The following is a 23876-nucleotide window of genomic DNA, read 5'->3' as shown; positions in this document are numbered from 1 at the left end:
TTCGTCTGCTCGATCGTGCATGACTTTTCTCCTTTCCAGTATCTCCCTTCTGATAAGGTGCTTACATTATTAGACTGCAGATTTCAGCAGTCACCGGCGTTTATCAGTGTTACAATGTACAGCCGCCCTTCGAGTCCCTACCAATGACCGTGAATACACGTAAGGACAAATCGTTGCTCCCTCGTCCTAATTAATGGTCAACCAGATATATTGTGGGGGCGCTCTAGATAGTCACTCAGCGGTGAAATCGGCTCAGACTCGCCGCGCAGTCGGCTCACAGCGTGCTCGACGTGAAACAGCTGGGATGCCCGCACACACCGCGCCGTTGATGAACTACGTACGGTTTGTCTATGGAGTGCTGCAGTAGATGTGAGCTGCGTTGAAAAGCGTACCAAACCGATAACCGCATTGCACGCAGCATGCTCAATTGGCCACACTGTGTCCGTGACGGCGATGTTAATACCCGCATTTGCTGCCCTCCTTGAGTACGGGGAACCTTTTGGGATTGTTAAACCGGACAAACTCTCACGAAAAATGCTCTGAGGCTGAGATTCATTGAAATTCTCGATTCGAAGACTTCATTCCTGTGGAGATACAGAACTTCAAGCCTATGGATTGTCAAAAAGGTAAGCAACCTCTTTTCCCCTCTCTGTATATTTCATTGAGCGTTGATAACGACCTGAGAGTCGTGGAAATTGGTTCTTGTGCGAGGAATGTTCGCGCTCAATGAGGCACAACCAATCTTGGAGATGATCAATCAATGACCTTGCGCTCTCCGCGGTGCTATTACGATGGCGAAAGTTGACCGGGAACTCTCTTCTTTCGTCCCCCTTCACGGACGGGGCCTCGTATTTTCATAAATAAAGAAACGCTTCTGGGACGGAACCTACTTATGGGTGATATATTGTCTGGCTTTCGTAATTATTTGTAACTGCTGTGACGCAACTGGGGCAATCTACATCGAAATGAGGGAAGGATCTATATCACATGGCTAGTTTTACCATGGTTTTCATTTGCCAGCATCACCTGTGTGATATTCGCAAGGCTACACCATCTCTAGGTGTGATCAGGCAGAAAATCTAACCCTGTCTCTTGAATGAAGGGGGGAATTCGGACCTGCTTCAGAAATGCAATCAAACCATGGCACTTACTCGGGATTACCGCGCACTTAAAGGATATCATATGCGGAGGATATTACATCTCTGGCGCTACCCGTAGCTGCCGACACTCTAAAGCCCAGAGATTTATTGGCTATGTTTCTCCTACAGCCGGGCATGTTTTACTTACAGGTAGGAGAAATCATGTCAATATTTTCTCACCTCTACTGATTAGTGCACTTCAGTAATGCCATGAACCCTGCATGTATATGTACGCGAGTTGGCAAGAACTCAATAGTCTCCGTTAATATTGAATTTAACAAAAAAAAATCGTCTTGAGTTTGATCGCGGTATAGTGTACGTATCGTAAAGCGCTGGAGAAATCATGAAATTTATTAAAAGGGAACGTGTAGTGAGAAGGAATGAGAGGACCGACAGCTTCGTAAACATTCGGGCCTTTGTCATGAGTAGCCTTAGGCGTTACATGTACCGGTGCCATTCTTCAGAGGAAAATCCTAGGCGCCACAAAAGGCTAAATAAAAAGAAAGAAAGAAGAATAAATACATATAGATACCAAATGACATTAATGGTAAACAATAAGGAGAAGACAAATGTTCTCATGGTACGGTCTATCAAACAATTACGGATCATGAAAAAAAACATGAAGTCAGCAAGCAGGCATAGGACTAGACATTAAAAAAAGACGTCAGTCTAAAGTAAAAGACATTTGCAGGGTAAAATGCAAATAGCGAAGACGTCTATAAATTAAGGGACAGACACTACGTGCAGTTGGGGACAGTATTGCCGGAATAATTAGAAGAAAGTGATAAAACACTGGGGGATGCGGTGTCAATTAACAAAAGGTTATACATGGACTGTATTGGTTAATATAGATGTACTAACCATGATAGATAAAGATCATACTTCAGTGTATAAAAGGCTATGCACACCTGCAATATGAAGGGTGAAGACTTAGATTAGAATAATGAAACAAGAAATGTTGCCATAAGAAAGAGGATTTGCAGAGGAATTTACGATAATATCCTAAATGGCCTTAAGATTGTAAACAGGAAACGGATAGTGTGTGATGTAAACAACCCGGCCAAATATTAAGGTCGGCACGACGCGATTCATGTTCTATTCCCACTTGACCACATCACCTACGGTCTCCCCTCGATTGTTATGAATTGACGGCAGATCTTTCCCCCTTCACAAGAACAGAATCGGGTAGCTCCCAACGGAGCCTTGCACGTTATACCGGAGACCCGCCCGAGGGTACGTGAAACACGAGAGAAGTATGGACCAGCCAGCTCCGTTGGGATCGTTTATGAAGAGAAGAGGGAAAATATATAGCCCGGGTGTGGTTGAAATAGCGAGGCACCGGGTAGTCTCTGCGAGAGAGTTGGGAGGAGATAATAAACCCGGCAGCCTCGGCAGAAACCCGGCAAGGTTAGGCTCCTGTGGCTCTGCCGATGATCCAAGGTTGAAAGATGATAAGTCCTCAGGTTCCGCGGGTATCCCCCCTTTTTTGTCCACCCCCCTTCACCATCGGTCAGAATTGATTGTCTACGATTTGCTTGGGTAATAGCCCGCCGTACACGCCGTCACATCGCATTATTCGCTTGTCAAATCAAAGATGACGCGGTTGAGGAAGTCGGTGCTCATTATCCGATGTCGATCCGGATTCTCGAGAAAAACCGATGGATTAAAAGCAACCCACGTTGCTTCGTTTCGTCTCTCGCTCATCCTCGCTGGATGGAGCAACTCGATCGCGGGGAATTAAACGCTCACAGTAGGGAGCGCGCGTGAAACACGCGCTTCGCCCAGTAATTACACTTGTCGTAATGTCGTTCTCTCATTAGTGTATTGTCACTATGCATTTAATGGAACTGCAGGCGCTGACGGGCGAAGGATGGGAATTAAAAACTCATTTGTCTCAATTTATTTTGGAAGTAAAGCCACACAATCCGCTATGGGTGGTGGGAGTTATTTGCTCATAATGTGCTCGGTTTGTGTTATTTTCCTGGCATGCTGTGACCAAAACATGTCTTTCATTTCCACACGGACGGTTAAAGCATTCCATTCCATTGCTTTAATTTAAAATCCTCTGGAGTTCCTTTAAAATAAAATAATGCAACGTTTCTTCGTCATATAGCACCTATAATAATACAATTTTTTATAAAGATACATGTTTTCCTGAAATGCATTATGTGCTGCAAGAAGGAAAGGATATGGCCCTATCACAACCATCAACAACAGAATATAATCACCATGAAATGATCATTAATTCAACATCATAAGTACGTTTTAATTTGTTTTTCTATTTGTCGTTTTATTTTATCAATTGTGAAATTAGTTACCAGTTGTCAAAAATATTTATCACTTGAGGCCTTTGGTTACATCACTAACCACGGAGAGTTGTACGATGCATACAACTATAAAATTCGTATAAGAACAGATAGAAACAGGTACAGAAATGTTATTCCCAATTCAGATAAAGCACTTGCTATAAATTGAAACACCCATGTGCGACGATGAGCACCACGAATCATGACATGCTCACGGGACTGTCAAGTCTTATTCTCAAGACATGATTTGCTTATTACACAATCAAGGACATCTTCAGATCCTCGCCACCTCAGAACTCCAAGACATAAATTATGAACACCATGCTTTCTTATGACCGTATAGAGGCATTTTCATTGTCCAGCCGGACGCAAACGGTCAATTACCGGCGAAAGATGTGAAAGGAATATAAAATGATGTGGTTAGATGAATAAATTATGTGATTGAATACGTGACATTTTGTCACTTTCAAAAGTCCAAGTTTATATTTTTGCTGCAAGAATGACATATTCGAATGATAAGATGTTCAGTTTTTCCTCCAAAGAAAATAGTATCAGTCCGTGTGGTAGAAATCATTGAGGCAATTGGAAAGATCAGCTGTAGTTAAGAAAACGTTAAATGCAGTTGTTGAAATATGTTCAGTTGTCTGTCATGATTGAACAAAATATCTCACCAGAATAGCCCCGAAACTCAATGACGTCACGCTTTGTTTGCATATACGCTTGCCCTCTTCCCCACAGTGGCCTCCCATAAGAAAGCGAACATGTAAACAAAGCGTGACGTCATTATGTCACAGGGCTATTGGTTTCAAGGCATCCTTCTCTAAAAAGACAAACTATGTAATTGTAACCATCACTGTATTTTATGCTAAATTTTCTCGTACATTTACTGTAAAAACAAAATAAAAACGTTCCTAAGTTGTTTTGTCATTTCGAACGCAAAACTTTGGACTTTTTGGTACAGTCACAGGTAAAATGAAAGCCTTATCCCAAGTTTCACTCGATTATTGTGCTATTCAATAATGCAACCTACTGTAAACACTTCGTTGGAAAATATGCCCCAATATTTATATAACAGATGATCCGGGGATCGAGTTCGAGCCAGGCATTTAAACGGACACCATTGAGGAAGCGGCGGGCACCAGACTAACATTTAACGTGGCATTTATACATGCTGCAAATCTCCCGGGCCGCACAATACGAGTGGGGCCGGTTATATACGCGCGCGCACTAAAGAAAAACACAAGAGCAATGGGCAAATCCGGAACTATCGCACTGGAAAATATAGGGGCCTCCGGGTGTTAACTCTGCACTTGATCTTAGCTCCGGACTATTTTTCATTAATAACTCTCCCCCTCCCTCAACTGGATTCCGAGGCTTTAATGCTCAGTTTATTCATATGTAGGGGCCGGGACATTAAATCATGCCAATCGTATACAGAGCCATTGCCTCATCGTGGATGACGTGTGCGTGTATGTTGGGCTATACATGTATAGCTGATGGACCTGAGAGCTGTTTAAGCCGCCAACACGGACGTTTGATAAATCACTCGTTAATTATCCACGATTCTTGCCAGGCTGTTTAGCGTTCTATTTAATTAGGATATAAATTCACAACTAGGGGTTTGATTGATGGCTCCTCAGTTCGAATGTTTTGAGTTATGATGTTCTTAACCACGGCATCGTTCTCGGTCCTTTGAATGATGAACACTGTTGAAACATTCAACTTTGCTCTATGTGTGCATTGATTGACAAAGATGTTTTTCCCCATCGTTTATTAAGTTGTATGCACATCACCAGAACAATTTGAATCTGAAATTGTACGCTAAATTTGCTTCACCTAGTCGTTTGTAACTTTCCTGTGTATTTGGTACTTAGGTACATGGAATCATTGAGAAAAACCATTATGACGGAAGAAGGTGGAGGAAGAAGGGCCAAGTTCTTTCACTATCGACCTAAGGAGTCAGTTTTGCGTTGTAGTTCTTCCCTCTACGTCCATCTGGACTTAGAATCCCACCCATAGGCCTACTGCGCAAGCTTGGTTGGTTAGGTTGTCCACAGTCCCTACCGTATACCGTGGGATTTCCCGAAAATATATCACACTGAGGCTTTCCTGCCACCTCTTCAACAGAGCATTGCTTGATTGCACTCGCCCTTATTATAAAAAAGGTTGTTGAGTAAAAATTCGAACATTTTTCTCATAAATGGTCTTATTAAGAAAAATTGTCTCATTAAATGGTTAATTTGAGTGAAATGGTATCAACGTTGTCAAGAATTTACTCAAATATGTAAGCACTCGATCTTTTGTTCAACGATGGTGGGCATGCGCAAGAAGTCGAACTACAATTGTTGTTGCCCTTTTTGTTTTTAAGTTTAAGCCTTCCGAGCTACCGTGTCATAATGTGCGGTTTTTTTCTTCAAGAATCCATGGATGTCATTTCCAGAGAGACGTCATTGCAAGTTCTTTCTGCTGTCATCTGTATTGTATGGCTCCCAGACTCCACGTCTGTGTGGAGCCAGCGTCATGCGTATGTCTGTCATCTGGGATAGCTTAATGTCTGTCTGATATTCTGCCGATGCTGCATGTTCTATATGGACGGGCTGCCTGTGTCTGTCTGTCCGTCGAGCTGTCTACGTTTCTATCGACTTGTGATGGCCTTGCATGTATTTTGGAGGCCAACCATTAGAGGATCAGCATCTCTTCTGAAAGTTAATTCATTTTTTCGAGGTCTGGCTTTCGTCCTTTCATCTTTACGGTAATGTATATCTTCATTCACGCAAACTCTATTTTGTTTGAAGTCTTAATCTTTCGTTGAGACATCTTCCATTTAGCAATATGACCCTATTATGCCAACTAAGAAAGGAAGTTCCTGCTGTATTTGTTCAGAAGCAAATCAAACTCCAGTTTCCTCTTTCCAAGCCCAAGCCTCCCCAACCGTTTTGTGTTGAGCCTTTTCCAGTGATCAATAACTACACAACAGTGCACACGACCAGAGTCTTAAATCAATGGCAAGCCCCATGCCTCGTTCCCAGGTCATATTATTGCAAGCACCGGGGCCTAGTATACATCCAGAACGTGCCAAGACGTTGTCAACGAAGCCTCGCCAATTCCTGATGCGATAGCACGACTGAAATTATTATCAACGCCCCGGCGATTTTGAGGCCTGTATACAGCCTATACAACTTGAAAACGTGTGCTATCAGTCTCCCAGAAAACCCATTCCAGTTATATTTCAGAGCGGAATCTCAGCATGAGATCGCCACGACCTCAGACAAAACACCCGTCCCCTGCTTGGGATTTCAAAATGCTGTCGTGTGGTGTTTTTTTTTTTTTTTTTTTGGCTCTGTCACGATTCTGTACGACATGGGCAGGTGTCTAGCGGTACATGTTTTCAGCCCCGTGTAAATCGTACCAGAACCTCAGCAGCGTAAGCAGAAATCTATCAAGGGGATTGAGAACGGCTGCTAGCGCTCGATCAGAGTTTTGATGTTTACCAAGCCATTGGCTAGTCAGTGATGCCCTGCTACTCCTCAGGGAGGCAGAGAGGACAAGAGAGGGGCTGGACGAGGCAAGTCCAAGGCAGTGTAAAGAGGCAAACGACGATGGATGGGATGCCTCGGAAAAAGGGCCTTTGCTGTAGACAGAGAGGAACTCTGATTGTTTCACGAGAGAGACTGATGACGAGAGAGGTGTATACAGAGGGCAAATAGAAGGGGAGATGAGGTACGAGAGAACTGCCCCAACGAAAGACAAACTCGACTTCGGGAGGAAACTGGAGAAAGAACAGGGCGAGACGGAGATTTGCTGAAGAGGAAAATGAGCCAAGCGTGGAGAGAGTTTCTTGGTGAAAACATCTTCCACTGGGTAATCGAAAGTTGAAGGAAATAAATCAGAAAGTACTTGAAGGAAGATGGAGTAAAACTTCTAAGAAATGGCCGGACCCCACCTCCCCCCCCCCCGACTTACGATAGATCCTTAACCCCGTGATCGAAAGCGTACATGCTTCTATTGAACTATCTTGTAATATTGAAACAAAAAGTCTACTTTCATGTTGCCATACCCATGATGAATTGATAAACACTGTGCAATACTTTCAGTTTGTTGATCATTTGCTGATTTTATTTTTGATAAAAAGAATAAATCGCTTACCATTGGAATCCACGTTTTTGCTACAAAATGCACCCAGGAAAAGTAATCCTAAAACCCTTTTATGCTGTATAGTACTATCAAACTGATACAACTATTTGCATGCATACCTCCAATTCACAGATACAACGTTTATTAGCATTTACATCAGACCGTACTAAGTGTTTGAAGTTATATTCGCTAATGCCCCTTGCATAATGCAACGAAGATCAAGCAATGAAATGATTTTAAAGATGTGGCAGATAAAACGAATGCACCAAGGAAAGCTGTAATACAACGTGGAAACTCGTTAATGTGCTTCACGTGACACAATAATGGCGTTCATAATGGCGTCCCCTATGCATGGTAAAGTAAACATTCGAATCACCTCCCTCTCAGAGTTGCTGACTAAAAATTCTAAAAATTTGTAGAGCATGATCTTGTCAGAGAAACAAAACAAGAAAGAAAATTTCACTTCGGAGCTTTTGAAAAACAAGGGAGGAATCAGCTTCTTTTGCTGGACACAAAGGTAGAAACGCGGACAAGGTCACGGGACGAACTTAATTGACCTAGATGAAGCCGAATTTGACCTTTCGGAAAATTGCGGCGCGCTTCACCTATTTTCGCTGGTATCCATGGCAACCCTTCCCTCGGCTGTACTTTTGAATTGTTGACACTTCTCTGCGTGGTTACTTCTCAATCTGCTCTCTCTTCCTGTCTCACTCTTTATCTCCAAGACTGCCCACCTTGATCCTGTGTTTAATTCCCTCATACTTTTCTGTGTTTGTCTTCTCAAGTATCAGTCAAATTATAAGAGCGCGCTTTTGACTGAATTGCTGCATTAGAACAAGAGCAAAACTGCACGAAGTCATGCGGACGCCTTGGCGTTGTATGGCCTCTGTAGGTAGCCTGAACACAGACTCACAATGGCGGACCATTTCAAATCTGATAACGGCCAACGCGTAAATTGCCAAGTTGACCTATGACGTAGGGGTCAGCCTACCAACGCTGGCACCAATATGGTGCTGCGTTAAGCGTGAAGCATGAGTGATGCGCAGAAGTGGGCCAAATCAATTTAACAGGGGGCGGCGCAGTCAAGACGCACAGCAGCCAATAAAGATATTGGAAGCGCTGGGCCATGAGGTCGGGTCTTCGGTCGGTCGAATATGTAGGTTGTAAAGCTATGACGTAACAGCACATTCAAGTGGCCGAAGCTTGCCAGTCGAGCCTCTCTCTTTCAACCAAAACCGTGCGTGCGTCCTGTGGCTATTTCGCCATAAGGCGGTAAAACACCAAACTTCAATCTGTGATATTTCTAATAAGTCCTGGGTCAGATTTGACCTGGATCCGGGTCCTATTTGGCCTGACTTTTTTCCGGGTCAAAATGACATTTTCTCGGATCAAAGTGACACTTTTTTTCGGGTCAAAAGACACTTTTGGGGTCAAAATGACCCGGACAATGAGTCTAAGAAGAGAAACTTTGACCCGGAAAACTGTTGTTATTTTGATCTGGCAAAGTGTCATTTTGACCTGGAAAAGTGACACTTTTCTGGTTCAAAGTGACCGGAAAGTGAGTCAAAGACGTGTCATTTTGACCCGGAAAAGTGTCATTTTGACCCGGCAAAGTGTCATTTTGACTCGGAGAAGCGTCAGGCCCCATAGGACCCGGATTCCGGTTCAAATTTGACCCGGAACTCTTTAGAGTGATGAATGCAAACGAATCGAGCTGGCAGGAAAGTAGCTGAGAGCTAGTTCTGATGTCTGTATGAAAAAGTCTTCACATTGACCTAGCCCCTGTTGCTACAGTTTTAACTGCTTTTTTTTATCCTGAAAATCACATTGGTTTGACCTTAATAAAGTTAGTCGGACTCGCATTTTGAACAGCTGAGGTGGGTCCGGGCGATGATAATGTAATGGAATTTGGTTGGTTAAATGAATTTGGTTTACAAATTATAACGAAGTTCATTTGAATCTTGTCAGGGAGTTGTCAGGGTACAATCTGATGTCGATGGCGCCTGTAAAGGAATGCGTATGTGATTTCTCCATTTTCATCGTACCAGCACCAACTTGGGCATGCTCAAGGGAGAATTAATCTCCATATTCCCAGCTTAACAGAAAAGTCTTCAGATTCATTGCCGTAGCGCTCACCTGACCTCAGGAATCATACAGTAAAACCCATTCACTCCTTCCGTGCATGACCACAAAAAAATTGAGAGAAAAAATATGAACTCCCATGCTTAATACATCTCCCCCTGGAGCATGCGGTAAGTGCCAAGCCTGGGCCCGGGCCTTGGTTGCTTTCTTTATCTTAGGAGAATTATATTAGAACCCATGGGCTAGAGGGATGCCGCGTCGATACAGCACGCCTGGGGAGCCTTTCATCATTAGAAGTCCAATTATACCAGCGGGGAAAAAAGGAAGGAATTGGAATATTTCCCGTCCATGTCAGTCTTTTAACTGTCCGGTGCGAGAACAGAAAAGAAGAAGGAGCAGGGGGAAGCAGCACACTCGTGTTTCTAGCCCTGGGCAAGGCGTAGGGTGCTGCATATCAAAATCCCAATGGACCAGATCGCGGTCAGCCAGTGTGTTTTTCCCCAACTAACATCGACGCGGATTACGCTCTCACATTTCGGCGGGAATCAATCATAATCGATGTTTGTTTTTTCCCTCCAACCGAACGAAAAAAATTCACTTCATTTCTGCTTGATGGATTTCCTTCACCCTGTCTTTTCCCTTAAGGAGAGTCTGGTAGAAAATTAGCGCAATTAAACGGTTCTTTTGATAATCGGCGGCTGTGTTTGTCACGGTGTGTGACAACATTTGCATTGGTATAGCGGGTGAGTCACAAAGTGTCGTCTATGGCTGGACCCGCCCTGTACGCCACCGCGCGCGAACCCGACCCTTCTGCTTTGGCGCCGAATGAAAACGGGGGTTAAATTCACCTTGAATTACGCGTTGTTTGGAGAGGACGGTTGAGCGGTGTCATCTCGCTACACAACCTCTCAGGGGACTACAGCTGATCCCTCACCGTTTTTCTTTGTCAATCCCAGATCATCATCTGCCGAGTGGTAGACGGGTGGTATCGAGCTCGGCCCTAGGCCAGATGAGCCAGTCACGCATGACGTTTTAATAAGGACGGCTTATGACGCCATATGAAAACATATGACAAACCACTTTTGCAGATTTCCTATCTGGAGCTTTGTCTACACCCATCGGCGGTGTTTAAATATCGGCATCTGGACCACGTGACCAGGGTTTTACAGGTGGCGATTTCAAGAAAAAGTTGTTTAACAACTTCACAGCCATCGTGCGTTTTACAGTGTCGCGGCGAACCAAATTATTCCAGCGATTTGAATAATGTTCGAAAGTATTAAACAGGAGCAAGGACGTCGAAAGATACACTGTCCATGCTGTCGCAATCGTTCCGACGTACTGCTATAGTACAGCAACGTGCATGAAACCAAAACGTGTTTGCATCGACTACAGTCGGAATTTTTTGTGTGTAAGCGCGATTCTGGAACGCCAGATTTAAAATCAAGGTCATGAAGAATATGCTGATGTGATGGGCCATTCGTTTAAAGCAAAATTCGCACGATAATGAGACTCGCCCGTTGTTCGTTGTTAATAATTTTTTTGTCAACCATAACAAGTAAAAAATATTCCAAATCCTTCCTCGAAATGACATTTCCTAATGCTTCTAATTGCTTCAGCGCCATTAGGTAGTAAAGAGAATCAAAGACAATTCGGCAACACTGTCTCTTCGATAGACAATGCCAATCACGTTGAACGGGCGCACAACCTGTACGATGAAGGCAAACTCACTTGCTCACGGGGGATTGTAGGTTCAGGTGCTCAAACTGTCTCCAAAAAATTGTCTTATTTAGTTTCCCAGTGCCAGCAATAATTTAAAGTACGGGCCTCTCCTCCCAAAAGAGTCTTCTTTGGTGTAACTACAGGGGAAAGCGATTTAGCTATTTACGGGCTTTTGAAGTTCTGAGTAGGCGGAAGCTCTCTTGAAAGCTGCGAACGTGATGTCTGGCCTTCCAACCTCGAGTCACGTATATCTCCCATTATTTCTGCTCTTCTACTCCCGTTCATTTCATTCGTGACCAGAGCATACATAACATGCCCCTGCTTAATGTGCAGGTATCAACGCTTGCACGCGCCATTTCTACAGCAACGGGTCCTATAGGACTTACTTATTCCTAACCCCAAACGTACAGTGCTATACCTGAAAAACAAGAAAGTGATGTATCGAGTATTACGCCTGCTGGACCATTAGTGGTTCCTGCTGGATTCGTTTAATATAAATAAATGACTTCCTCAGATCGCTTTGGCGCGAAGTTGAAAAAATGGCAATAGGTGTTGAGTACATTGCGTCAGGGCAAGAGGAGCATGACGTCAGAGCTTAAGTCGGTATTCAGACATGTCGAAACATTCAATTCTTCGGCACTGCCTCTAAACGACTTGTAGCTATAGTGCAAAATAGTGTCGGGCACAAATATGATAAACTGTGCGGTAAAATAACAGTTGATTCTCGTTGAAGTCGGAAGGTTTAAAGTATATCTAGGAAAAGAGAACGTGTATACCCATGGGCAGTAAACCTCTGCCCACAGCGCTGCGTACGTCCACGCTCATCGTCCTTTCATCGCTTTCAGCGCACACCATATACCAATTCGCGAACTTCTTGCACTTCAAAGAAATGCATGCTTAACCCGCAAGCGAGTATATACCTGAACTATACCACCCCAAACCGACTGATAAACTCCCCCTTAAATATTGAACACCGACTCCCCCAAGAACCCTCTCACTCCCCCTCCGGAAAGGAATTGTTCAAGCCGTTCTCCTGTGCATCAGCCCAAGTCGTCCGATAAGTGGCCTCTTGCCGAGGGTTGAGCCTACGCGGTAACTGCCCTTTGCGGCACTTGAGGCGAGGCTTCAGAAAGCCTCAAGAGCTTTCCACAGTCCTTGTCCGGTATTTGAAGGGTTGTGTAGCGGTAGTGCATAAGAGGGGTGGTGAACACACTTGCCACACCCTCCCCCTCTTAGCCGTTCGGTGTACGAAATTAAATGATTGGAAATCGTCGCGTGACGTCAAAGGGACCTTGTGGGTATAGTTACGAATGAGCGCCATACATAATCGTTTCACACGGGAAACGGGCCAATAAAAGAGCGAGTGCAGCGTACCAGCGAAATGTAAGCGCCCTCACTTGCCCTTGTTATCAGGCTAAAGAGCGCCCTCTTCTGTTAGGTTACGAGTGCCTGTAGTCGAGCGAGAGTCATGAAATCTTACTCCTATGAAAACTGGTCTCTTAATACGATGGACTCTCAGCTTCACACGTGACTTGTAACTGTTCTAATTCTATACTGACTGAGACATGCGCAAAACAACAAATGGGTCTATTATTTCATGAAGTCCATATGTAACTGTACACCGGCATGCTCTTCATAGTCCCCGGAATCGTTGTCACGTGATCTGTCATGTGTTTTGAGTGGCGTGTGCTGCTAATATGTTCGCTTAACATTGAATGCGAGCGTGTACGGTAATACAGTTAAGGTGATGAGCATATTTGGCCATTACTGGCGTTCTACAAACAGTCCATTTACTAACTGACCGGAAGACGGCTAAGTGTTCTCCATCAAGGCTTTTATTTCATTAAAAGACCGCGCAATTTACAAACCACGGATGACCAAGTTGCTAAGGGTTCATTACTGTGTTAACCACAAAAAAGACAGACGTATATCTGTAATAATGAATGCTGTAAGCAAAACCCGTGGTTTGTGCGAATGCTTGAATAAAATTCACGCCGTTGGTTGGAATTATTTGATCTATTTACGAGATCCAGCACAGAGCATGCCTTCTCACAGTGTACGATAATAAAAGCATATCCGTGTAGACTATTGTGCCATCATGCGGTAGTGATTTTGTACAATAGCTGGCACGATGCTTTCGCCATTAAAGGGGGCCTCTGTGACACAACTCGGCACTTGAAATCTGGGAGCGTTTTGCCGTAGTATCACTTTGCCGTATGTCACTTTCCGGTGTTTGAAGAGTTGGAGAATTGTCGATGACGTCACAATGGTGATGGTGGTGATGATGGTGGTATTTTTGCTGTTGGTGGTGGTGAAGATAATATTAATCTTGATGGCGATATAGTAATTTGTCTAACGACACTTGCATCAATGTGCAAGAGGTCGGTCGGTCTCCCTCCGACCGAATTATGACATCTGTAGAGCGGAAAACAAAATGCATTCGAACACTCCATCCACAGTTGGCCCAATAAATAACTCAAGTTCCCCCTGTTCCTTCGGTGCTGCCCCCGACGCCCTCAAATTGGCAAATTGTTCACTCTCACCGGAGCTGCGAGGCGGCCGTGTGATGTCCCCACAACGTGGGTCCGGGGACCGCAACGGCGCGGGGGAAGTCGCCGCGACTTTCCGCGGCGAAAATCGGGGTAATTGCCTAATTACAGTCGGTCTGGGTATGGGGTTACTCCATCTCCGGGGACCGACGAGTATCGAGCGGGCGTGTACTCGACATCCCACGGGTGTAAACGTAGATGCCAACCTGCCTTAACGCGAGGGCCGAAAATGAGCCCAATTATATTACCTGAACCTCTGGACCTCTTTCCCCAAACAAGATCAAGGCCGGATGCATTACTATTTTGTAACATGGGTGTTGCAGATTGTGCAGGGTCTGATACCAGAATGTCTAAGATGTGCTAAGATTTCCTTATTTATATGCAGATACCTCATGCGGTCATGCGCATTAAGGTAAGCCGACAAAACCAGCACAGATCAATTTCATCACGTCACGTTCGTAATAAGACGTCTAAGTTTAAGTCCCCTGCAGTTCGTTTTAATATTATACCACGGAGGTAGACTTGTTAAAAGGCCGGGGATAATAAATGTGTGGACATACACGTCAGGAATAGCCGACCGCGCGCCCGTACGTCTATTAACGTGATGATAAATAATAAACGCAATCTCCAAGCTGAGTGAAATGAAAACCTCGCGGCTTCTTTCATATCGCCCGCGGCGTTCATGACTCGTGGAGGAAAAAAATAAAGTGCGCGTATACAAGACGTAATAACCACAGCGTAGATGAAAACAGGCAAACATTCGAACATCAGTGTTTCTTTTACCTCAAATGAAGACCCAAGCTGTCAGTTTTCCAAAAGAACTCTTATAAGGCTGGATAATGGTCTGAGGTTTTTTTTACAAACATCTATAAACCTCCTTAAAGTCATCAAGTCACCCGTCTGGTTAGATAACGGATGTTTGTTTATCTCTTGTGAGCATCGCATATTATATGTGGATATCACGCCTTGAGTTGTCAGATGCCGAAATTGGAAACGCGCTTCGTTTGCTCAACAAATTAGAGGTTGTCGAGAATTAAAAAAAAAAGTTTTGATAAGTGTTGACTAACCAACTGATATCGTACCTGGATGGTCGCTTTCTTTATTACTTTTCAGTAACTGTAAATGAGTGATGTATTAAATTGATAATATCACAAATTATGTCTCTAGACCGGATGCTGCGAAGGTAGATTGTCTGAAGTCCCATGGGTTCAATAGTATAAGGTTGTCTGTCTTTAATGGTTCCTTAGTCTCATCATTTCTTCCGGCGCACTCTACGAGTTTATCATCCATTTCCCGTAACGCTTTTTCGAATTTGGGAACCCATTTTGTACTTTCCGACGTTGGTATCGGGGGTTTTTTGGATTGGAAAACAGAGAATGGTTGAAGCTTTTAATGAAAGAGGTACAGTGTGTGTGGAAGAGAAAAGAAACTGTAGATGAAGAAGAAAATTTAGGCCAAGTGATTTGAAAACCCTGGGGGTTTCTCAACTCAACAGTGTCACAAAAACATGTTCGATAATCCGGACGAGATAATGGATTCTAGCGCCTCTCCCCGCTTTGATGTTTGGGCAAAAAAATTGGCGGGCATCCGTTGCAGAGACCGCAGCGATATCCGGCGCTTTGGCGCGTGAACCAAAAAAAAATGCCGCGCGTAAAAACATTCAAGCGCGCGTGACACCGGCCGACGCGCACGCGGGGATTTGTGAGCTGGAACCGGTTGGGTGTTTTTGTCTTTTGCCCGGTTCACCCCTTAATCGTAGCCCAGGGGAGGGATCGCAAACGTTTAGGTTCGTGTAAGGGAACACCCCTGCCGGATTGGGCGGATAATATCCAATGTTTAAAGGGGCCCTTATTGATCCAGGGGGATGATCAGGAACTGTCGAGATTGTTTAACATCAAAATATAATACCGCTAGGCAATTTAGGGAAGATAAAAATAAGGGGGGGGGTTACTGTCTAAAGGGGGAGATTTGGTAATTTCATTTTGTACCGGCTTAGAGTGGCCGCCCGTTCTTAAAATATTGCAAGACTTGTGGTTTATGTTTGGCATTCCTGTCTGAGAATTTATAATGCAAAACCCATTACTGTAATGACTTGGTGCGGGAAAATGTACAGGGAAGGCTTGAACATGAGCTGTGAGCGCAAAATGTATTTTGTTAAACATGTACCTTAACAAAACTGCATCTAAATTCAATTCCAACTGTCAAGGAAGCATGATGAGGTTGTACATACATTAATGGCTATTTCTAAAGCTATGAATGATTTCTGTCATTAGATTTTGTTACTGTATTTATCATCGCAAAGTTTTATGATATTACTATAAAAAAATATGATATTGTAACCTCGTTGTGTCCCACAAGGCGCGCAAACGTATCTATTAATTTGTATAATGTATTATTGAGCCGGATTAATTTTGCATTTGATAAAACTCACGTTGGCGTTAAGTTTTACCTGTACTGCAGCGTACTTTTGCTATTTGTAATTGTAAACCACTAACACCAATAACGCGTTATTAATCATATTGGTCCTCACCTCGTGTCATGACATTTCGACTTAACTTGAGCGCTGTTTCGATGTGCATGTGTACGGAGGCAACGGGCTCGTTAATATTCTGCCCCGACCCCCAAACCCCGTGTCAGTGAATTAAAAATCAATCAGGAAGTTGCTCTATTGATCATTTTGGGAGGAGGAGGGGGGAAATCCAATGAATATTCTGTGGGATTTTTTTTTCATCTGTGGTACATGATCAAATAAACGCGCACGATCGCCGGTACCGCGTTTCCTGAAATCCCACGATTGCTGCGGGCTAAACTCGCATTCCTTCACTCTCTGCTAGTCTGGCTTCGGGCAGTTGAAGGCGAAAGACGTGCACGTCCGTGTAAATAGGAAACGCGTAGATGAGGCTGTATAGAGGCGGTTCAATGTCCCAGCTTCACCCTTTTAAAAATAATATTTCAGTTTCTGGTCTGTTGGCAGTTATGGTGCGATATGTTCTTCCCGAGTAAAACAATAAGAACAAACTTTGATTCTAATACCTGTATGTAACTATATAAACAAAAGCAATAAACGATGACAACAAAACCAACAATTTTCAAAACTTCCGAATTAAACAGCAAAAATATCAACAGCAAACAACTCCAACAACGGCGGATGCATACACAAAAACAACTGCTAGAGTAACAAACATCTGCTCCAAAAATGTAAACGAATGCATTATTCATTTCCAGCAAGAATTCCGAATTTTTTAAGAGCAAAATTAAAATGCATGTATAGCTTAACCAGTTAGGAGCTGCAATAAGGGAATAAATGTGTGCTTGGTCGGTTTTAAAAAGTCTATTTAAGACCGATTGGAGTCTGCTGATAATTACCCGAGCCGAAGGCGAGTGTAGTTGTCAGCATCTAGACTCCAACCGGTCAAGTTAAACAAAATGTTTAATACCGGCCAAGTACATATTTATTCCAGTTCATAAAATACCTTTTCGGTCCAAAAATCAAAACAAGTCAAAAATTACAAATTTCCCACGATTTTGTTCAACAATTATTATACCTCATGTTTTCGGGACACCCCTCTAGCTATATTATGGTATGGCTAGTCTCGCGATTATCGTAAATAACTCCTTATATGGAGATTGGCGCGCGCGTTGCGCATACTGCGCGAAGTGGCGCACAACGCAGCTGTGCCGGTGTATTGTGAGTTTATGACTATGAAATTTTGACTCACCGTTCTGGTAGTATTTCGCATATCTAGGTGAGGATTGTGAACGTTCAACTACTAAAAAGTTAAAAAGTCACCGGATTTGATATCCAAATTTCATGTGACACTGGAAAAGTGCTTAAGTCTGCAGCCAGCCGGTCTTTATCAACCGTTAAAGACCGGCCACGTGACGGGCCATCGAGCAATAGGAATTGGTAAAACTGTCTTAGGTATTTATGAATAAAGATTTAAAACGAACTCCATTTCGTCATCCTTTATAAAACGAGAAAATTATATCTCACCGTGTAGAAAAGCTGTAGACAGATCGAAAGGTGAAAACAACTTTTTTTTTCATAAAATACATCCATCAAACTGCACCCAATCTCAGCACTCAACGGAGCCCACAATACGGCGTGATGGATCGTGTACACATTAATAGATGAACGGTTCCCCTGGAAAAATACTCCGTCACGAATCCGGGTCAGCGCTGAGGGCGAGACCAAAATAGCGCACGGAAAATAATCGAGTATAATGACAAGCCAGGATATTTGGACATAAACCAACGACTTTGCATTGCGTATACTTTAGGCTATAATAAGGCAGTCATTTTGTCGAATTTGTGCGAAGCCCCAGCTTTTAGGGTAAGCATGGAAAAGTCCGTTGCTGACGGCATTGGCAGGCAAGACTTGGCATGGAAATGTCCTTTGCTGAAGGCATTATCAAGTTTAAAGTTGGCATGGATAGGTCCATTGTTGCAGGCACTAACAAGTTCAGAGTATACTCGAAATCAGTACCAAGTTCAGATTGGCATGGAAAAATCTGTCGTTGAAGGAATGACTAAGTTCAGAGTGTGCATTGAAGTCCGTTGCTGAAGGCATAGACAATCTGTACATGGAAAATTCCGTTGCAGAAGGCATAACCAAGCTCACTGTACACATGGAAAAGTCCATTGCTGTAGGCATTGTACCGAGTTCAGAGTGGGCATGGAAAAGTCCGTTTTTGAAGGCATTTCCAAGTTCAGAGTGGGGATTGGAAAGTCCGTTCCTGTGGGCATTACCAAGCTATATAATATGTACATTGAAAAGTTTGTTGGTGAAGGCATTGCCAAGTATGGGCATGGGGAAGTCCGTTGCTGAAGGCATTACCAAGTTCAGAGTGGACTTTGAAAAGTCTGTTGTTGAAAGCATTTGTTCAGCGTGTGGGCATGGGAAAGTCCAATGTTGGTGAAGTCTGCATGGAAAAACTTGGTGTAGGCATATTACCTCTCATTTCTTGGAGCTATTAGGATAGACTCTGGCGGCGCCCGTATAACTTGGCTATGGATTGAAAATGCGCATTCTTCCCGTACACACGTGTAACTGCTGGCTGTGGCCACGTAATTCGGACGCGACCATTGTTTAAACGGTGACCTTGGGTCAACACTTCCGCTTGCGCACGAGACGTGCGCACGGTATGTGTGTGCGATATCATGGCGGTAATCTATGTACCCACAATTCTCTGCGAATTCGGCGTTTCCTTCCGAATTTGCTCGTAAGAGATAGTTAACGGCAACTGGTGCTTTTGGATAAGACGGTATGAGTGCGTAAGAAATGCATTTAGCTTTCAAACACGCATGCTCAAGAAAGTTCCGTTCGTAAACACCACCACCGTGCGTGCAATGGTACGATTACACATTCATCACTGTGGCAACTACAGCTCATTACACCTGCAAGTGCAACCGGTTCACGATGTCGGTGATAATGACTCCGTCATGATCTCACCTCATTCGTGATTGCAGGGTAACGAATCACAGGGAAGAGTTAACGAAATGGACCGCGACTGTAGTCGGTATGTTCTCTAATCTGTTCAGGCATGGAGCCGTGAACATATGCCGCCGTCTCGTCATTGCCCACTGTCCTGGTATCGATCTACTTTAAAGGGCCATGAAGTTAATTTTTCATAGGAACATAATTTTGTGCAACTTTCTACTCCTCTCAAATGTATGAACAATATTTGACATCCCATTTTGGTTCATTTTATTTAAAAGTGCACTTATTTAGACATTTAAAATTGTCCATGCTTTTCCGGACAACCGAGAGCGCTGTTGCTGTGATAGCAAGCTTGTAATTTCTGGCTTTACAATAGAGGACAAACACACAAGAACAAAAGCTCCTTTCAGTCCTCGAGCGTTGGGTCTTTTGATGAAAACGTCCTCGATCGTACGGTTATGTGCTTAGTCTATGGGAGAGTGTTTCATTACAGGAACAAGGGAAACACAAAGCATTGTCCTCGGGCGCATAGACTTCAAGACTGTATGTGTTTAATTGCTAAACACATTTTTTTTCAGAGTGTTCGCTTGCTCAGCTGATGTATGTTTTGTAATTCAGCAACGAGACATGCAATGGCAGTTGCTTAATTTCTATGCAATTGAGTGAATGGAAGAAATTACCAAACAGAAAACTAACATTGGGGTTTAGATTGACCAATGGTCATGCTCATTCCGCACAGCGCGCCAATGTTATGACCGAGGTTTCCTCCGGGAAAAATTAGCTCGGCTATACATAGGCCCTTTAAGTGTTGATTACCAGGCCGGGTTTTGCGTCACAGTCCGGGGCCAACAACCTCGCCGTGCGGAGCATCGAGATGCCATTATTAATATCATGTTCCATGCTCGTGATCTAAGGCAGGCTTCGTGTTCTGTCATAATCATTAGCCTGGAAAACAACACCGGTTTGTTTACGCTGGATTGCAGATTCCGAAGTCCACACACACAAAACTGCGGAGTGGTTATTAGCCAGGGCCTTTTAGTGCACGGCAAAGGGAAAGTGTTCATCATATCGGGTTTTTTTTTTTTTAGATACCTGATTTCAATTAAAAATAGGGCCCGAGGAATACGTTTATAATCGACTTTCCTGTCTTCTAGCTTAAGGAAACGACATTTGTAGGTCTCTGTGGGTCGTGCTATGTTTATGACTGTACAGTCACAAGCTGCCTGGACGCTTTCATTCGATGAATTAGTGAAAATAGGCCTATTCCTAACCAACCTTGGGGCCTTTGCATGATGATTTCGTTTACGGGTGGGTTCGAGACACAACTGGTTCAGGGAAACAAAGTATGGGACATTATTTTACAAGCTTCTAAAATGCCATAACCGATGCCCAAATATAAACAATAAGCATGCCATACCGTATATGACTGCGTGTGCTTCGACTTCCCCACCACCTTATCCATGGTGGCCGCTAATCACCCTCACAAAAAAAACACTGTTTGGAAGGAAACGGAACACTACCTTCGCAAAACATTTTGAGTGGGTCACCTTCATTATAAATGTACGTACATTCCCCACATGCGGAAGTATTGACCCTGGGTCACTAAGTAAACAAAATCCGTCCAATGAGAGCTCAGAGAAGTTATTGCAGGTCACCAGCACCCAGGGCGGTAGATTCGGATTCATGAAGTGCGCCCTCTTTTGTCTGAAAAGCAGACAGAGACCTAAATCCCCGTTAGACTGGATACAACACACATACAAAAGGTTCTGAGAATGAGAAGATCAGAGGGATCAACTTTTGAAGTGTCTTCAATTTTCGCAGCGCACTTATCGTCACGTGTGCTCACATGACGGACTTCGATACTTGAGATACCGAAAATGTCGAGAGTCGTATAATCCTTGCCATCGAGTGATCGAAGTAAAACGAAGCCATGCAGCAAAAGGTGTCAGCGGCACGAACGACAATGAAAGGAAAACACCATCAACCCGAAAATGGTTTTCATCAGTTAGTGACAGGAGGATTAGTCCCGAACCACCTCTCAGAGCAAGCCATTCTCTTAAGAGAAATCCTCCACGGCCATTCGGCTAACACCTTCAATAAATCCTTCACTTTTCCCACCTTTTTATGGCTCTGCTGATAGCGGAACGGGATTGCAGTGTCATGTCTTGCCTGGAAACGAATGTTTTCTTCGTCGTGGATTTCATGCTTAATCTCAACTCCATTTTAGGAGGCTCTGTGGGGGAGGAAATCCGGGGCTGAATCTGTAAACACGAAAATGATTCAAATGCCTCTTGTTAGATACCAGAAGGTTTGCCGTTCAAAATACTGTGTTGACTTCTACTGAGTAGTAAACCTGTGGTTCAGTTCATATCGTGAGAACGTGTACCTAATCAGGGCTTAGCATTTGAGGTATTAATCAAAGGTATAAGAACACTGGTCGTAGTTTTTCATGCTCATGCATGCCTCGCAATTCACTTGGTCCATTTTGTTTCTTTGATTGGCATTGTATTTATCCGGATGTTGTTTGTAGCCTGAACATCCACTCGCACAAAAATAACTAAACAAATTCCTTGGTCGGAATTTGAACCAGCGACCTCCGGGGGTCGTAGGTTCAAACCCCGCTCCAGTCAATTTCTTCCTTCAACCTTAAATTCATTAAAAAGTGAGCCTAGACTCAATTTCCATCTGTAACTTGATGATCTGAATACGAACTTGTGATGTACAATGTTTGCAAGGTGGGAAGAAAAATGATTACAGGAACGACCTCGTTGGGTTTCTCTGTATCTCACCAAAGCCGTGCGCCAGCTTTTCCTTGCTCTCCTTATTTGCTCTCGTCTCTGTCGTACACGCGGACCGGTCAAACAACTGCTAGCTCTTCATCGAGCCCTAAGACAACCGCCTGGCACTCTAAAAAAAAAAAAAGCCTCGACGTTGTTGAAACACAACCAGCCCTTCGTCTGGAGAATTTATCAAGCGGAATTGAGATTGCGTGGTCGGTCGCTCGGGTCAGGTAATTCTGAAGATGGGGGCATTGTGCTGACACCAAGCGTTATGGGAGGTTTTAAAGCGATTTTGTGCAGACCAATCAATGGATAGTCCCTAGTCGTATCAAACATTACAATGCGCTCAGCTTTGTTATCAAGTTCGGTTGAAATTAAGCAGCCTGTGGGGTATCTGTCTTGCTAACAATTTCACAAAAAGACTAGTTTAAATACCGCACTCTTTCAGTTGATTATGGTAACGATGACAACGAATGGTTTACGCCAAGCTTTTGCCTGCAAAGTCTAGAAGTCAACATGAGGCCAACACAGGGCATTCAAGGGGTCCGTTCCCATCTAGCACGTACCCAGGCTGATTTTGAATCATACTCATTGCCAAGAATTAACAACTTTATGTTGACGTCACTGGCCAGCTACGACGTGATTGGTTGTCGAGCGAGCAGGTCAATGCATGAAGTTCAAGTCCCACTGACAGTCTTTGCCTCTGTCAGGGATTGAACCAAGCGTGAGCCACAAGCACTGCACTACAAAAAGCATATTTGCTTTCAATGTGACCTCAACTGGCCTTATATGGCGCCCTCTCGCGGGTCAAGACCATTTTTGTCAGGATAATGATATACTTTCCTTATAAAAGCTAATTATGCATCGACCCGAGCAAGTTAAACGCTGCATTCGTAACATCCGTTCTTTTTTCAGGGTTATGTCAAGCATTTTCTCGCCTTTTTTGGGTTTGTTTGTCCCGTGACGTAGATTCTGTTTTAAGCGCCCTTTACTTTCCTCGGATGTTGACCTTCCACTCGATACATGTCATTCGATCAGTCTGTTATTGGTTTTCAGTGCGTGAGCCGAGTTTCAATACGAAGGAATCGATACTGAGAAATGCGTTTGACGGTGTAGCATGAATTTAGGTTTTATGAAATACGGACTCATTGGTGGTATTGCTCATGCTCATGTATAGATAATTAGGAGAGGGAACGGTCACGTGAGAGGGTTTAACCAATAAAAGGGAAAAAGAGTCTGATTTTTATACGAGTCCGATTTTCACTGTGACAACGGCAGCGTTTTCTGCAGGCGTCCAGATATTTTCTACTGAGCAACCCATGATTATATTCGTATTTGTTTTCAAATTGCAGTTCACGCACAAAGCCTTGAACCTTGGAAACAAATGGAGCCAAAGCATCGCAGAGAGTATATTGTTTTCCGATATGGGTGTCAGTTAATGATGATAAGAAATCGTGTGACTCGATGAGGGCGTTACCATGATGAGTGAGCATGCGCAATCGAGGATGTTTCTTCCGAGTCCAAAGTCTATAGGGGGCGCAATTCCAAAGGCTATTAACAAACCAACAATATGTCGCCCTGTCGACGACTTCGTGTGTCGACTATAGTTAATGGATGCGTTGTTTTATGGAAATTCCAACTACATGTAGTTCCTGACCTCGTGCTTCGCCGTTGGTGGCGCTTTGGTTGCATGCCAGTTGCAGTCAAACTGACATTGATCAGCGTGA

The 23876-nt window shown here is 43.7% G+C and overlaps 1 long non-coding RNA gene across 1 annotated transcript in view; it reads left to right on the top strand.

The window, feature by feature from the left end:
* The first annotated feature begins 255 nt into the window (after positions 1–255).
* Positions 256–23876, top strand: part of LOC119731115 — a 37164-nt gene continuing 13543 nt past the window's right edge. Inside the window, exon 1 of the long non-coding RNA XR_005271431.1 lies at positions 256–626. This is a non-coding gene — a long non-coding RNA (uncharacterized LOC119731115). The remainder of the gene's footprint in view (positions 627–23876) is intronic.

This window comes from Patiria miniata, unplaced genomic scaffold, assembly GCF_015706575.1.
Source record: "Patiria miniata isolate m_02_andy unplaced genomic scaffold, ASM1570657v1 HiC_scaffold_23, whole genome shotgun sequence".
In the NCBI taxonomy this organism is placed as follows: domain Eukaryota; kingdom Metazoa; phylum Echinodermata; class Asteroidea; order Valvatida; family Asterinidae; genus Patiria; species Patiria miniata.
Note: the sequence above shows the minus strand (reverse complement) of the source record. Positions and strands in the feature narration are given on the sequence as shown.